The 17,546-nt window shown below is 44.0% G+C and overlaps 1 protein-coding gene across 1 annotated transcript in view; it reads left to right on the forward strand.

Annotated features, from left to right (window-relative positions):
- Gng12 (G protein subunit gamma 12) overlaps nt 1–17,546 on the forward strand; it is a 120,722-nt gene that overhangs the window by 41,149 nt on the left and 62,027 nt on the right. The window contains exon 3 of the mRNA XM_052720427.1: nt 9,881–9,933. The gene's annotated coding sequence lies outside the window, so the exon portion shown is untranslated. The remainder of the gene's footprint in view (nt 1–9,880; nt 9,934–17,546) is intronic.

The following is a 17,546-nucleotide window of genomic DNA, read 5'->3' on the forward strand; positions in this document are numbered from 1 at the left end:
CTGAAGAAGACACCTGGTTTCAGCCTCTCAGATCACATGCATGTGCTTACACACACACTACACATACACATAAATAAAATATTTTATTGGATGCTTATTTTTGTTAGGCTTTCATTTTGGGCCCTGGGGTACAGCATTGAGCAAACTTTATTCATAGAGTTTTCATTCCTGTGAGAGAGATGCATGTAAATCAATAGACTAGAAAGGAGAGCATCAGGAGGTACATGGCATAGCAGTTTTAGGGAGGAGGGAGGAGGGCCCTTCTGAAGAAGGCTGGAGAACCTGAGGAAACCAGATAGGCAGGTGTAGGTGTCTGCCTAAAGTCCCAGCAGAAGGACAAGTAAATTTGAAGGCCTCCAGACTGGTGCCTGCTAACGATATTTGAAGAGAAGCAGGGTCCATGTAGCTATATAGTGGGCAAGGCCAGGGGGGCCTGATGGCCAAGGGATGGTCTTCAGCGAGCATGCTAAGGCCACCGAGACTTCTGAGTGAACAGCCCTTTGCTTACTGGATGGAGAGCAGACTGAGGAGGTAAGTAGCAGGAATGAGGTCCAGAATCTGGAGAGGATTATTATAACATCTTCGCAAGAGATGCCGGCTGTAGTTGGAGTTTTCTCAAGTCCTGCTCAGACCCAAATAAACACACAGACGCTTATATTATTTAAACTGTTTGGCCTAATGGCTCAGGCTTCTTGCTATCCAGTTCTTATATCTTAAATTAACCCATTTCTATTAATCTGTAAGTTGCCATGTGGCTTGTGGCTTACTGGTATGTTACATCTTGCTTCTCATGGTGGCAGCAGCTGGCAGCATCTTCTGACTCAGCTTTCCACCTCCCAGAATTCTCCTCTCTTCTTATCCCGCCTACACTATACTTCCTGCCTGGCTACTGGCCAATCAGTGTTTTATTTATCAGTCAATCAGAGCAACACAGTCACAGCATCCCCAGCAGCTGGCTGCCTGAGAAAGGTAAGAGTCGAAGGCTGAATAGTTGGAAGGTATTTTGAAGGCAGGGGTATTAGGATTTGCTTATGCTCTGAATGTAGAGTTTTACTTACAGTACTAGAGAGCTTGAGGTTAGCCTGGACTACATAGCAAGACACTTTTCAGAAAAAATCCAAAGCGAAGAACTAAGCCATGTGAACAGAATGATTATTTTCACATAAAGTCTCACTGCCTAGAGAACTCCAATAAAACAGGAAGTTGTAGAAGGAAACATAATTTTAACATACATAACCAGTAATAATTGCTGCTAAATTCCACTTTTTTTTCATTTCCTAAGGCTAAAACCCCTCCTTTCTTAAGTAGTTTTAGGTCTTTCTTAAATAATTTGATTTAAGCGTGTTAGACTTTTAACACTGTTCTTTAAGAACTAATGGTGTTAGATAGCATTGCTTTTTATCAGAGAAAAGTATTAAGGCTCACATCCCTATGCATTCTTCTGACTACCAGAGAAGTGGAGCTAGATGGCATTTGCTAAGCTTCCTGGGTAGATGCATTTGAACTAGCATTTAATAGCAGGCCATTGGCTTGAAAGCTTTCTGCAGCTCCTGCTGGAAAGCCATTTAATGTTTACGTTTTACTCACTACCCTGTTCTATAGAAAGGAATATTCTTGAGTAGTTCTGCTGCTTTAGTTAACAGCCCAAGTATATCCTACATCTTACACAGAGTCCAAGTAGTTAAGTACCTGGCTGTTAGTGGTTTCCTTGATAACCATTGTCTTTAATAAGGTTTCAAAGTGAGGATGCTGGAGCTTGTGCGTTACTCCATTACTGCATGGTTTACATTGTAGTTTGCTCACTTTAGGTTCTGTGAGACTAGTGTTTCTTAGGTAGTAAGGCATCTCTCCTATCCAGAACTCCTCACAGTAAGCTCTTTGCAGCTCCTGAGTACCTAAGAACTCCTTCCCTCTTCTCACTAGCTCTGGTCCCTTCACACCATTTTCTCCGAGAAATTTCCCGTGAGCACTCTGGACTGGTACAGGCACTCTCCTGTCCTTCTCACTAGCACTGGTCCCTTCACACCATTTTCTCCGAGAAGCTTCCCATGCGCACTCTGGGCTGGTACAGGCACTCTTCTGTGTCTACTGGCTTCGCTGCTGTCATTCACAGTCGCCCGATTGGGTATCTGCGTGATTGACTGGAGCTTCTCAAGGAGAAGGTTTGTTGTTTTGTTCGGTCTTATATTCCCGGCATCTTTCTGCCAGGCACATACTGACAACAGATAGGCTTAGAAGAAGCAAGGCGGTGGAAGAACCAACAAGCTACAAACCTTCCTTCTGCCTCTACAGTGTATCTGCTGTCCTCCTTCCCCTTCTCCTTAGGAGCGGATAACACTAGATATCTCAGAATGGCTCATCCTCGCCATCAAGGACTGCCATCCAGTTCAGTTGGGTCTTAGTTTGTCCTATAAAGCACTGGAGATTTTATGAAAATACACAGCCCCCAACCAAGCCTGCCAAAGTGGCATGAATATCAGTAGAGGCGGGTGTAGAACCTGAGAGCCTGATACATAGGGTGGGTGCAATGTCTATCTGGATGTACATAGACTAAATACATTCTGTTATGACAAGTATTTCACGAGATGTGACATCATCCCCACAGTTCTGAAGATGAGATGACATACAGGCTCTATTCTATTCAGTTGTTGTGAATATTAGATGTTTTCCTTTCATGCACTGCTGCAGATTCTTCTGTTTTCTTGTCAGTTAATGTTAATTGCTTCCTGTGAATTTTACTGTGTTAGGAAACAGATGTTCCATATTCCTATGAGTTCTTTCCAAATACTAACCAAGACTTTAGTACTTGTGGGATATGCAGATGTGCATACACACTGGACTTTGGAAGAATGGATTAGATGTGAATTGCAGATAAAAGTACACCAGATATGTTTACAGAAAGGCACAGATTGGTGCCAGGTTGTAAATATCTTGGGACACTGTTTAATATAGTTTAGCATTGTTTAGCTAGGGCAGACTGTGGACCTGAGGATGCTTCAATATTGTCTCATGATAGGAGCTTGTTCGCAATGTAGCAAAGAACATACAGTTAATGCAACCTACACTTTAAAGTTTCTACCAAACTCTGCTCTGTTAACCCTTGCCACTTAACTATATAACATTCTTTTATCTCCTTGTAAAGCACTGAATTAGTATTCTTCTGCACAGAGCAAGGTGCTAGACAGTGTGGAAATAGAACCACAAAAACTGTGGACCCTTGAATCCTTCTTCTCCAGTTTAAGTACAGTGTATTGTAAATTACAGTTGAAAAAGGAGAGGTTACAGATCTTCAGGGAGTGGAGAGGTTTCACTGAACAAAGAAAGAGAAAACCCTTGTGAGAAACTGTATGTTTATGCCAGGTTTAAAAAAAAAAGTAGTTGTGGTGGTGCACGCCTGTGATCCGAGCGCTTGAGAGATGGAGACAGTAAGTTCACTGCCGGTTCTAGACTAGCCAGGGCTACATAGTGAGACCCTGTCTCAAAACAAATAAAATAGACCAAAACCTAGGTTATATCTAAGTGATTTAAACTATTAACTTCATAAAAGACTGGGTAAGGATGATTATCACTTTGGTAGACTTGCTGGATTTGCTAACATTTCTTGAGAGCCTCCAGTACAGCAGATAGTTCCTTGGTGTTTTGTGTAATGGTTACCAGTAAAAAAAAAAAAAAAAGCTACAGATTGGTGTTGTGAGACTTTATGAAAATACAGAACAAAAAATCCAACAAAACATTCCAGAGTGACATGAATATCAGTGGGTGGGTGGGGGGCATGGTTCAGAGCCTGAGAGGGTGTAATGTTGCACACGATTCCCCTCATTTTTGTTGTGGAATGTTAGTTTAAGATGTGTTACATTTGTTTATGCTGTGGAATATTTGTTTAATGATGCAAAAATTACATTCTTTTATGTTGCATTTGTTTAATTCTGTGAAGCTGTGTTACTTTGCCTGTCTAAAACAACTGATTGGTCTAATAAAGAGCTGAATGATCAATAATAGCAAGGCAGGACAAAGGACATGTGGGGCTGGTAGGCAGAGAGAATAAATAGGAGGAGAAATCTAGACTTGAGAGAAAAGAGTGAGGAGTGAGTAAAGGAGAGGGAGGGGAGGATGCCAGGAGCCAACCACGGAGTAAGAAGGAAAGAAAGATATATAGAATAAAGAAAGGTTAAAAGCCCAGAGGCAAAACATAGTTAAAGAGAAATGGGATCATTTAAGTTAGAAAAGCTGGCAAGAAACAAGCCAGGCTAAGGCCAGGCATTCATAAGTAAAAATAAGTCTCTGTGTATTTATTTGGGAGCTGGGTGGCAGGCCCCCCCAAAGAGAAAAAAAACTATACATTTTATCTCACAAAGTTTCTTTCCTGAGAGACCCAGAATCTGGTCTATAACTGAAGGACTCTGAGATCCTACCATGTCACCTGTAGTCTGCATCTCAGTTTTCTGTGGTACTTGGTGGGAACTGTTATACCGAGAAGCTTCATAGACTAATTATAAAGTTCAAAGTGGATGGAAATGGATTTTGAAAAGCATTCAAAAACATTTCACCAAGAAGCAACGTCATAGTTTATGTGGCTTAGACAAATACGGCTGTTGCACATTTACTAAATGTCATTACTGAGAAAAACTACCTCAAAATTACAAATGTTGCTAGTGTGGTGGTGACGCCTTTAATCCCAGCACTTGGGGGTGCAGAGGCAGGTGGATTTCTGTGAGTGCAAGACCAGTCCAGTCCACATGGTGAAGTTCTAGGTCCAGAGCAGCTACATAGTGAAACCCTGTCTCAAAAAACAACGAACAAACAAACAAGAACAACAAGTTTGCCAAAGTTTTAGGAGTATATTTGTAGCAGTATATGTATGTTTCTATATTAATTGTTGGTCATGAACTGTGAAGAAGGCATTCATCATTATAAGAAAAACAGTAAACTAGTAATGAATGAACAAAGAATATGAGTGTTTTCATTGTAACAAATAATAAGTGGGAAATCTCCATCTTTATTCATTGTTAGAAAAACAAAACAACATTAACAGTGCCATTTTATTTATAAACATTAAGATGGCTCAGTGGTTAACAATGCTTACAGTTCTTACAGAGGATAGGGGTTCTGTTTCCAGCACCCTTGTGGCGGCCCACTGCTGCCTATAATCCAATTCCAAGGATTGGACATGTTTTAGTGACCTCCGTGGGCTCCTGTGTGCATGTGGTGCACATACATAAACACAGGCACGCACATGTACATATACCCATAAATCTCCAGAAATGCTTAGGGAGCAGATCTTAGGAACTGTTCATGATTTTGTTGGTGGTGTGTTAATGAGAAGGGCCCACAAGCCCCACCCCTAACTGAGGAGACACTGACAACTGATAGCTTCTGGAGGAGAGTCAGTCTTCCTTAATGGTGTGTCAACCCCTAGTAGGTCAGCACACTTCAGTGGATGGCCCTACACCCATGAGTCAGAGGACCTGGGTTTAGTTCCTGGCACCCACGTGGTAGCTCCCAACCACTTAAAACTTCAATTCCAGGAACCCCTTTCTAACCTCTGCAGGCACCAGACATGCATGTGGTGCACATACATACATGCAGGCAGAACACTCATACAGAAGATAAATAAATCTTTTTTAAAAAATAGACTTTTAGTCTGCATATTAAGGATGGTGTCTTACTCTCAATGGACAGTTTAAGCCAGCTCTGTCAGCAAGGAGCCCAGCTTGAGGTGGAGGCAGAGTGGTAACACCTTTGGCCGGTTCACCACCCTGGGGACCTGCTGTTCCTAGGATAGAAGCCCCCCATCTACACCATTGGCTAGTCTTAGTCATTTTACCTTCAGAGTCCATCCCTTCTGTCCCTCCTGTCACCATTCGAGGCCAGGTCACCATCATTTCTCACCTGAATAGCTAAATGGGCTCAGAATTGGTTGCCTTCGGCCCACTGTTGCTTCTAGGTACCTCCATGTAGCTGCAGAAGAGAAGCAGCTGAACTCCTCAAGTAGTCATGACAATCTCTGCTCTTGTCAAGACTGTTTAGAGCCACTCTTGCTTGAAATCGACTTCTTACCAGACTGAACTACCTCCCTAGCCCTGCATATGGGTCTCCTGTGGAAAGCATGCCTAGCTAGCATACAATGGTTTTGTCTGGAGAAAAGAGACCCACAATGAAAAGCCTCCTTTCTTGCCAGGAAATGGCCCAGAGTTCTACAGCATCTTTCTAAACTCCTTCTGGATGACCACAAAAAGCAACTGTGTATAGGACATGATCCTCTTCAGGATCAGAGACATGCAAAGACCTCTGGGGAGAAGGAGCTTTTTCTAGTTTATCCCAAAGACTGCACCAATACAACACTCACAGACAAATGCAGTTAGCTATAATGCCCATCCGAAGTAGAGACATCATGTACTACCTTCTCATGAATGTATCAGCAGCATCTGTCACTTATGACCAAATTATGCATCTGTATTTCAATTTTTGCTATCTCCACTCTTACTGGGGTGTCTACAAAGCAAATACTGTGCTGGGCCTAGCTGTAGGCAGTAGGGATACAGCTGTGAGTAAGGTCAGTGGTGTTTTTGACATAAGGCCTGTAGAGGGTAATGGCTGGCCTTCATGCAAAGTTCTAGGTCAGAGAGAGCCTGTCTCAAAAACAGGTAGACAGTGTCTGAGGAACAACACCCAAACTGCTCTTTGGCCTGCATACACAAGCAGACACACGCATGCACACACGATCCATATGCAAAGCAGAATCAAACCAATGAATAATCCCTTGGAGAGAGATATGGTTAAGTCAGTGAAGCTCTCGTTGCTTGTGTTCCCTCATGCACTGAATAGACCTAGGAGGTATTGCTGCCTTGGTAATGGCTGGATTTGAAAGACTAAGGTAGAGCTTGTTTTGTTAAAGCATATATCCAGTCATTCTTTATGTTTTTATGAGTTCCTGTGTCCCATCCTGACATTGCTGCTTTTCTATGTGTCTTTATTGAGCACCTAACTATATATTGAACAGTTTATGAGGTCTTGGAGACATAAAAATGTGATATAAAGGTGGTTCTCAACTTTCCAGGATTCTGTAAAAGTCTGCAGGGAGACCAGCACATGACCAACTAAAACCTGAGAGCTTCCTGTGACAGTAGGTGTAAGGGTGGTGAGAAGGCAGTCGGAACCACGTGGATGGGGTACAGTGCAGTTGTTACGGAAACAGATTATCTGGCTTCCCCATCTGGTACTGTTACCAACGTGCCTTGTGACCTTAGGCTACCAACTTAGTTATGCTTGTTTACCTACCTGCTAAATGGGGCAATAAAGGGTGACTCAGAATTACTGACAGTATAGAGAAGCTTGTGGTACCTTGGTACCTGGCTCCGGAAAGACCAGCTCTTCCCGTCACTGCTGTTTCCGGTGCATTTGTCAGCTGAATTGAACAAACGCTGCAGCGGTGGTTGCTGGTTATCGCTTGACAGGGAGGTCTGGGTGACTGACGTATAGCATGCCCATGGGGAATGGTAGGAATGAGACAAGGGGGAGGTTCGGTGAGTCTTCTTGCAGGTTTGAGGCCCAGTGTGTGACTCTGGTGCAGCAGCCTTGGCCTGGAGATTCTGCAGTGTCATGGATGAGCTGGCCTGTCCATCCTGTGGGTCTAAGTTTCTTCACTGCATGTGATGTCTGCCCAGGCGTTAATAAAAGAGTGTGTTCTTTTTTTCTGAATCAGAACTTTCTGTTTTATTCTTTCTGTCTTAACTCCCTACTGCTGCTAAAACAGATGCATAGATACATAGTTGTGACTTCTTGGAGAAGGATGGAAGTGATGGGCCTTGAGACAGATGGCAGAGACAAGGTGTTCTGTAGATCTCGTACGATCCTCCCCTCTTTCCCTCCCTCTGCCCCTCCCTTCCTCCCTCCTTCCCACTTCCCCTCTCATTCACACAGATGCCAGATTCATTGCACTCTGCCTGACTCCAGGCCTGCTTGTGGTTTTCATATTCCCACATCAAATTAAAATGTTTTTAATTTTCAAGCATAAAGTAACTCTCCCATCTGCCATTACTGTGATTGTCTAACCATGTTATCATGAGAGCTGATTTGGATAGTTGGTGGGCATTATTAAAAACGAAAGGAATATCTTATTTTGAGATGTTCAGGCTTAATTGAGAGTAGAGTAGCCTGGCTACAAGTGTGGACTCGGGAGGCAGACTCTTAAAGCCTTGGGTAAGTCCTGTAATCTCACTGTACTTCTGTTACCCCATTACATACTTAGCACATAAAGTTACCTTGAGGATTAGCCGAGGTAAAAGGAACAGGAGCAGGTCCTGCAGGCCCCTGAATGGTGCTGTGGAATATTTGCTGCAGCCGATTTCTATCAAAATGAGGTGGCGATGGATTATTTCGAAGGAAATAGTGACTGCTATCTCTATTTTGGCAGCTGGGGAAATGTCTCAGTGGATAAAAGTCTTGGCTGCCCAAGCCTGAGGACCTGAATTCAGGTTGCCAGCACCACATAAAAATTTGGTGCAGTGGCATTACCATCTGTTACCCTAGTTTTGTGGAGCAAAGACAGGCAGATCCCAGGGGCTCGCTGGCCAGACAGTCTAGCTGGAAAGGTAAGCTTAAGATTTGGTGAGAGACCTTCTCTCAAAAGCGTATGGTGAAGCAGCTGGAGAGGTGGCCAGCGGTTTAAGAGTGTTTGCTGCTCCTGAAGAGAACACTGTGGTGCGCATACATAGATGTAGTCGTAACATTCATGTGCAGAAAATAATTAATAAATAAAATAGGATGAAGAGCAATAGAGGAAGACATCTCACATTAACCTCTAATCTCAACACATGTATGCCTGGGTGTGCCTCATACTCATATGCATGTATGTATACACACACACACACACACACACACACACACACACACACACACACACACACACTCCATTTCAATTGATTTGCTTTGTAGCTTGGATTTTACTGAAAGCTGAGAATATCTTTTTCAATCTGTTCTGTTCTATGTACAGCCACTGGCTGGTGGCTATTCTGAGTTGAGAGGTACTGGATCTTCATGATTTAATTTTGAAACTAGAGCAGGGGAAGAATTGAACAGCTGCAGGTCAGAGGGCACAAAGAAGCAGATGTGAGGTGAGGAAGTAGAAGCTGCAAACACAGATTCAGGTGGTAATTTGTAGGAAGGATTTGAGCTGTTCTTGTTACAAAGTAACTATGAGATAAGGGGTTAGTCACTGCTGCTGTGGGGACCATTTTTTCTATTTATGTAATTATTTCATAATGTCATCTATAACCTCAAATATATATAATAAAGTTTATTTAAATGAAGAAATGTAAAATATCTATATTAAAATTTAATTTAATTTTCATGTTGCAGTAGCATTGTTATTCATTCAAATCTCTTGTGAAGACTTTCATCCATTTCTTTTTACTTTTGATGTAGCTTGTATTATATTTCTCTTGGGACTTGCCATTACCAGTATAGCAAAATTTTATTATTTACATGCTCAGGTGACCGCATTGAAAAGCCTGGCACATCCCTCCTAGTGTCCTTCAAGTTAGGCTTAATCCTAGCATCAGGGGGTTGTGGGACCAAAGCGGGAGCGACAACCAAGGAGGCTCTTGCTCACTTAGAGTTTGGTTGAAAACACTACCATTTATAGTTATGCTGGCCCCAGCCTTCCAGCCACTCTCTGAGGCAGATGAGAGAATGCCTTCTATTCAGGAAGTTGAAGTATGTAGGCAAAAAATCACTCCCTACTCTAGTAGGAGCCAGGAACAAGCTTTGTTAATCTTTAACCAAAAGAATAAATACTCAGCATTACACAGTCACTTGGGATGAAAGCATATCGTTTCCACATGTGACTCACTTCTGGAATGTCTGTTTAATTCTCTTTCAGATTCACCCCACCATTTAAAACCTGGAGACATTGGACCACGAAAAGCCTTGCTGGTAAGGTCTCATTCATTCATTATTAAAACAAAGTGACTGTGTAAAGTTACTTTTGAAATGCTAGACACACTTTAAGTCAAATGCATCCCTAAACATGACTGAATATTTATTTGCACATTTTTTCTCTGAATGATTTATGAATTTTCCATGCCTTAAAAAAAAAAGGGTTTTTTTGCTAAGAATTGAGGCAAGGAACAGATCTGTGACTGCATGCCAGATGCTATTAAAATAAAAATTTCTGTATACTGAAACCATTCCCAGGCCCATGTTGATGTTCTTCTTGTCTCGTATAGTCTCCCAAACAACCAAAATGTTCCTTGCCTAAGGAATTTGCCTTGAAGTATGTTGGAGTGAAAATGGGTGCACAACTACAACACACCAGGCTGTATCCTCTTTAAGACCGGTTTACAATTCTTCATTATGTGTACGCATGTGCGGCTATGTGGAGGTATGTGCACATGAGTGCAGCTGCCTGCAGAGGCCAGAAGAGGGCCTTGCATCTTCTGGAACTGTAGTTGCAGGTGGTTGTGGGCCACCATCTGAGTGTTGGTGACTGAGCTGGGTCCTCAGATCCTCTGCAAGAGCAGCCAGTGCTCTTCACCACAGAGTCATCTCTCCTGCCCCAGGCCATTCTTAGTGCTTTGTATTCATTCTCCTCTACCCTTAGTGTGGCTGACTCTCGGGCTGACAGTACTTCCCTGGTAGAAATCATTTTTTAAGGGACAGGCATCTGAGGATTAACATGGCATCACTTCCTGGTCTTGCAGCTGTAGTCTGGTTTTGTGGTGTGAGCGTTTGCTCTATAATAAGCCACCCCAAATTTACTCCTCAAATAGCAGTTGTTTATGTCTCTTCAAATTCTGTATGTGTGTGTTGGGGGCGGGGGGGGGGTTGTTATATGATTCTTCAGATTTGAACTGAGACTGTTCGTGAGTAAAGTCCAGGTGAATGAGGCTTTGTTTCTGGCAGTCACATGGGTGGCTGTTGGCTGAAGTGTTTAAAGCCTGAACATGGACAGATGCCACATTAGCTGTCCTTCAGGATGTCCCTGCTCTGCTCACAAGCCATCCCTGTCTCTTCCACTCCCCATCACACCAGCCCAGGCATCCCTCTCTGGCTTCTGTACTCCATCTGCCTAAGCCCAGCCTCTCTTGCTCACTCCTTACTATTCTCTTCAGTCACTGTGTGTGGTATTTGTGTCCAGGCCAGAGGTCATCCATGAGTGTCATTCCTCAGGAGCCACTGACCCTGTGTTTTGCTCTTTTTTTTCTCCTCACTGGGACCTGTATATGGCCGATTAGGCTAGCCTTGCTGGTCAGCTAGCCCAGGGGTCTGACTATCTCTGCATCTCCAGCATTGGGATTATACGCATATGCCACCGCAGTGGCCTTTTACATGGGTGCTGAAGGTTGAATGTAGGTATCAGGTTTGCCCAGCAAGCGTTTTATCTACTGAGCCATTTCCCCAGCCCCTCTGCCTTCTGTTTTTGCCAGGCTAATCTGTCCCACCGTCACATAGAGCATCTTATTTCATTGTGCTTCCCTTTCTTCCACCTGAAGAGCCGGGGCGTTTTGTTTTGTTTTGTTGTTGTTGTTTTAAGGGTCAGTCGAATCCTTTCTTAATTTTGTCACCGTGATCTTACCTGCTCCAGCCTCCTTCCGAGCCAAGTGGCGCCCTCTTTTTTCACCTTGCCTACTCTACCCTTCTTGGTGTTTTGTTAGCTCTTGGAAAGTAGAAACTTCCGTATGTCTTCCTTGTGGTCCAACAGCACAAGCAGAAAGTACAACAGATACTTAGTTAACCAGAAAGCAGCCAGCCTGGCACTCACTCACACCACCCGGCGGCGTCCCAGCCCATCAGAGGCACACTAGGCTCCTGTTGCTTTCATTCATCAGGCTTGGGGAAGACCACAGGAAGCAAGTGGCCTCACAGCTGGGAACTACCTGTTAAAGCAAGAACAAGAAACTTAGGTAAAGCTTGGGCTTAAGCACAGCTCTACCAGTTTCCTTACAAAGCCACCTTTCCGAGCTACAGTTTCCCTGTCTGGAAAGTGGGGATGATACTTAACTCAAAGCTTACTGGAAATGGGGAAAGAAAAAAAAAGATTGTGTGTAAAAATGTTGTGTAGACCATAAAGTAGAACTGAAGGACATCAGTTGCTTTTGGATCTCTAACTACTTTATACTTTGAGGAGGAAAGTTACCTATATAGTAGTGGTAGAGGAGCAGACAGTGGGAAATTGAGTAGAAGTGATGAAAGTGAATGATTTACTAGAACAGCATCAGTGGTCATAATTAGAGTCTGCTGTTCATTGGGTGGTGACTGTGCCAGGCAGTGTGCTGTCTGCTTACACACAGACTTCCTGGAACATTCCCATCCATTTGCAGGCCCATCTTTTTCCTGGGACAGGCTCTCACTGTTAAGCCCTGGCTGAACTGAAACTCAGAAATCCTCCTGCTTCAGGCCCCCGAGTGCAGAATTACAGGTGCCACCACCACACCCTGCTCTCATGCGTACCATCCTTATAGTATATTTTTCTTTGCCATTGGTGAGTTTTTTGTGTATTTTCTTTTATATTCTTCAAAATACCTCATTAGATGGACCTGTCCTTGACAAAGGTGTGGTGTTGAAGTTATCCTGTTGACAGTTAGACTTCCTATAAGAATTTCATTCAGAGAGGTGACTGTAATTTGGTCATAATTCCACAGGGACTGGTCTACTCATAGAAGGAAATCTCCTTTGGGCCTTTATTTTCCCTTAAATAAGGTTTATTGGTTACAATTATTCTGCTCATAGTCAGCAGAACTCCAGCTTAAACTAAGTTATTGACTTACGTGACTGGCATGTTTCTCCATGAGCTTTAGGCACAGTTGTGTTGAGGGACTCCAAGGCCTTCATCCAGCCACATATTCCCTCTCTCTCCTGTTTCCTGCCACCTTAACTCCCATCAGCTTCATTCTCATCCCTGTTCCACACTCCATCTCTGCACCATGGTGACAGATGGAACCATCAGCACCAGCCACCATTCTTTGAAGCAGATCTTAACATGAGTAATTCTTCTGCCAGACTTCTAATAGTAGTACCAAGGAAGTATTTTGACTGGCCTGGATGGATGGCCTGTTGGAATCAGCATGATTAAAAATGGGCAATGGACAGCAAGCAGCATGTCTTTGACTACACTATTCATATGTCCCATGACTGAAGGCAAGTCCACCAATACCAAATGTGGTGGGTTCCCTATGAAGGAAAAAACATTTAAAAAAAAAAAGTTTTGCCAACAGTAAGGGTGGGGAAAGAAGATGCCAAAAATCTCTAAGTACTAAAGTGGTCTGATTTCGAAATTTACTAGTTTGGAATCAATTAAACTTGAAAGGTTGAAAATTAGATATAGCCTTAGTGATGCTGCTCCTGGTTTCAAGATTGGTGTCATGGTCCAGGCCACCAGCGGTGAGCATATGGCAAGGACAAGAGGGAGTGGCCTTACTGTGAGCTTGGTGGGAAGTTCCTGAATTGAGGATTTCATGTTGCATCCCGAGGAGCTGTAGAGTAGTTGGTACCTAGAGGCAATGGTTGAGCTTCGGTCGATCTGCAGACCTTCTGTAATGATTTGTGCATGAGGGATCCTGGGTTCCATTCCTCTCTCATTGGGCCCAGCTGATAAACCATTGTTTGACTTAACTGTGGCTGCTTTAGATTTGGCTAGCTTAGTCTTTGGCATTACTCTCTGTTCTTTTCTCACCTATCAAAGTTTAGTGTCCATTGTAAACATGGCTGCTTGTTGAACAGACAATGATGTCAGTGGCTGAGCATTTTGTCTTAAATTATATATTGAGATTTTCCAGCTTTATAAAGTTTTCACAGTCATAGCTGCCATTTACCTAATGCCAGGTTCTGCTACATACTTTATGTGCAGTATCTGAACTGCATATCTATGCACATGACTAACTCTGAGAATCTTAAGTCTGTCACAGTACATCCTGCTGGGACCAGCAACTTCCAGCTGCCACTCAGGAAGCATAGAACACGGACTCCTTCTTCTCTCCTTAGTCTGCTCCAGACCCTGTCTCCACCTTCCCACCCACCGGTGATAGGATCAGAATCCCAACTTGGAAGACACTGCTAAAATCATGTGGTTCATTGCTTTCCCACTCTGCTCCAAACATGTGCATTCCATAGAAACCTGCTCAGCTGAGAGAACAAAACAACTTAGGCTTAGCTCTCAGACTTAGTTCCGTACATGATCTGATTACTCTGCTTGTTTTCCTGTGTGATCCTAGACAAGCTGCTTGCCTCTGAGCCTGTTTCCTGTCAGATTGGATAGATACCTGTCTTATGGAATTATTAAAGAGACTAAGTGAGATTCATACCTCACCCCTAACACACACACATACACACACACACACACACACACACACACACACACACACACACACACACACTCATTCATTTAGAAAATTGCAGTCCTCTCTAGGAAAGGCCACCTGCTCTTCCAGCTGCTTAGATTAGGATCTCTCTGGGTGCCACAGGAGAGAGAACACAGTCTCACAGCTGACTTGAACCTAAGGACTGTGTTGTATTAACTCTTCCTGGGAAGATGTGAACAAATGTCTGTTCACCCCAGATAAGGCAACAACAACCAAAAATATATATATATATATATATATATATATATATATATATATATATAATTCCACCAAAATCCAACTTGGCAAACCAGTGAGTTTATTGGACTTTTTTACAGCTCACTGGGGGAGGTGCTGCTTTCATGATTATCCTGAATGTCCCGTGTCAGAAACACCACACAGCTGTGTCTTTCCCGTGTCCAAATTTCTTGAATAAATTCACAGGGTGTGGTGGTTCCAGTGTTGACTACTACTAATACTAATTCTCAGATCACACGCTACATATCACACACTAAATATCTCTCTGCACACACAAATGTGTAGGTTATAGAGTGGCGACAAAGGATTAAAGAGGCAGGGAATTTAAGGGGCTTTGGAAGCCAAAGCTGGGAAACTGACAGGGATAGACAAGTCTCCATTGATAAGATAACGAAACCAAGATGCAGAGAAGCTGATTTAGCAGTTCGAGTGTGAGGTCGAGTTAAGGTCTCAAAGGACCAAGGCCAGACAGCCTCGCAGGAGGACAAGCAGGTGGCAGTAGGAGAAAGCTGTGACCAAAGTGGGGACCAAGTGATGCTGAATGGACAGTCTGGAGTCCTCTGCCTCTTGGTCGTTCGATGCACACATCAGGTGTCAGATGACAGGTCACTGGGGCCTATTGTTATTAACACTGCTAGGTATCCATCCATGGTGTCCAGGTTGGGGAGTTCTTTCTTTGGTCTGGTGTGTCTGATAAGTATTTGAGCCTGGTTTTTCCTGATAGGATTTCAGTATTCCCATGGATGCCTATAGTCTCCGTTTACTCTGATGAATTTATGGGGTGGCACCCCCTCTACTCCCAGGAATAGGTTGTTTATCAGTGGGTGCTGCTGGCCGCACGGTGCTGCTCTTGTGTCCACTCAGGTACAGAGTCATCTTCCATCCTCAAAACAGGGTGAAAGCTGCTTAGTAAAGCACAGTCTCGGGCGCTGGGTCTGTCTGAGAATGCTTTTGCATAGTGTGGGTGGCTTGGAGCAGAGCAGAACAGAATCTTGGCAGCAGGTGAGCCCAAGCACCTGCATCACCGAAAATTCCCACCTCTTGGTGAATAACCACCGCATGGAGGCCCTCTTTCAGACAACCTTCCACTTTCTCTATAACTCGAGCATCTCTCAAGATCCTTTGTAGCTGGGAATGTGGGGAACGGGAAAGAGGACCTTGTGACCTACCTTTCTACTGGAGCACCATCAGTAGCTGTCCACCAGTGCCATAGACCTAGCTGCCAGTGTTTTGTTCTGCTGATTAGGGGGTTCTTGGTACCGTACCAAGACTGTCTACTCCGAGATGGCATGCATGGGCTGCGCATGTTATGCCTGGATGGAAAAAGCCATACTACAGCAGGCTGATGGAGAAAGGCGATCTCTTTATTGATGTCCTGTGTGGCTTTGTCCAGGTCCCCCCAGTCAACCTCTCTGTACCTTCCATGATCCTGCAGTGTCCTCCTTCACAGCTTCTGGTTTCCAGACGCCTCATTGATCTTTTGTAAGGGACACTCAGGTTGCCTTCTGGTGCTCAAGTTGTTTGTGCTCCCTTACTTGTATGAAGGAGGGGACAGAGCCACTTACTCTGACATTTTGAACAACCCCTCTCACATTTGGTACCCTTGGATAGAAGCTGCTGCACTGTCGTCCTGGGATTCTGGCAGAAGCTGATTTAAAACCTGCCTCTCTCTCACCAGGCGGTGGTGGCACACGCCTTTAATCCCAGCACTCGGGAGGCAGAGCCAGGCGGATCTCTGTGAGTTCGAGGCCAGCCTGGACTACCAAGTGAGTTCCAGGAAAGGCGCAAAGCTACACAGAGAAACCCTGTCTCGAAAAACCCAAAAAAAAAAAAAAAAAAAAAAAAAAACCCTGCCTCTCTGAACTTGAATCGAAAGGCCAACCTTGTCCCCACCACTTTGTGGTGGTGGAAATCAGAACATTTTCAAGGACTCTTCCTCTAATAATGTTGTCTATTTCCACTGCCCTGTCCTGTTTATACCTTTTTCTAGCCCCTAGAACTGGCAAGGTTGACTTCTTAGAAATTTCCATGTTATGGTCTATCTACCCCTTCCTTTGGAATTTCTTATGTGTCACAGCTTGATGGCTCAGTGGAAACTTCCACTATAGTGTCTTGTTGTATTAACTCAGCTCCTGATCCAGGACAGGAAACCCCTCTCCAGAAACCTAAAAAGGGTTTTTTCACCCCATTCTACCTTTTCAGGTAAAAGAGTCAGGAGGGAGTGTGTGTGTGTGTGTGTGTGTGTGTGTGTGTGTGTGTGTGTGTGTGTGGACCAGGAGGTCCCTTATTTGTGCAGGAGGGTTCTAAAGCGAGTCTCAGACACCCTGTTCTCAGTGGCCCCACAGAAGCCTTTGACTGATGTCCCTGGGTAGGTCTCACTGCCCTCATACCAAAGGACACTTGGCATAACCCTGCAGAAAGCTGGTGCTTCTGAGGAAATGGCTCAGTCACCGCTTCTCATGCTCAGCACCCTGGCATAGTTTCTCTTGATCAGAGAGCTGATTTGCTGCACATCATGAGGGTGTTTTGATGAGGGCTCTGTGCAGAGCTTATCAGTTCCACAAAATCGAGCCTTGTGGAATGTTCCACCTCTTCACTGAAAAAAAAAAAAAGAGGCCCTTTTTTTTTCCCACTGCAGAAATAGTTCTCTTTACCTTTTTCATCAGCTTACAAAATAGTGGATTCATTGTATCTTTCTATGTTTGTTATGCTCTGTTCCTATCCACGCCCCCCCATCACTGTTCCTTACTCTCTTTCCTCTTCCCACTGGTCTCCTTCATCACCCCAAATAGCGTTCTTACAAGTCAGCAGCTGCCTCTTCCTTCTCTAGCTGAAGCCCTGGGAACAGAACCTTGAATCTGTGACTCTGCTGCCTTAGTTTCCTCTGTATGGGATCCCAGTGTAGTACCCCCTCCTGCAGTGAAGGAGCAGTCCAGGCCAGTAAGCGACACA

The sequence above is a fragment of the Peromyscus californicus genome, unplaced genomic scaffold, assembly GCF_007827085.1.
Source record: "Peromyscus californicus insignis strain IS unplaced genomic scaffold, ASM782708v3 Scaffold_6__1_contigs__length_162567912, whole genome shotgun sequence".
In the NCBI taxonomy this organism is placed as follows: domain Eukaryota; kingdom Metazoa; phylum Chordata; class Mammalia; order Rodentia; family Cricetidae; genus Peromyscus; species Peromyscus californicus.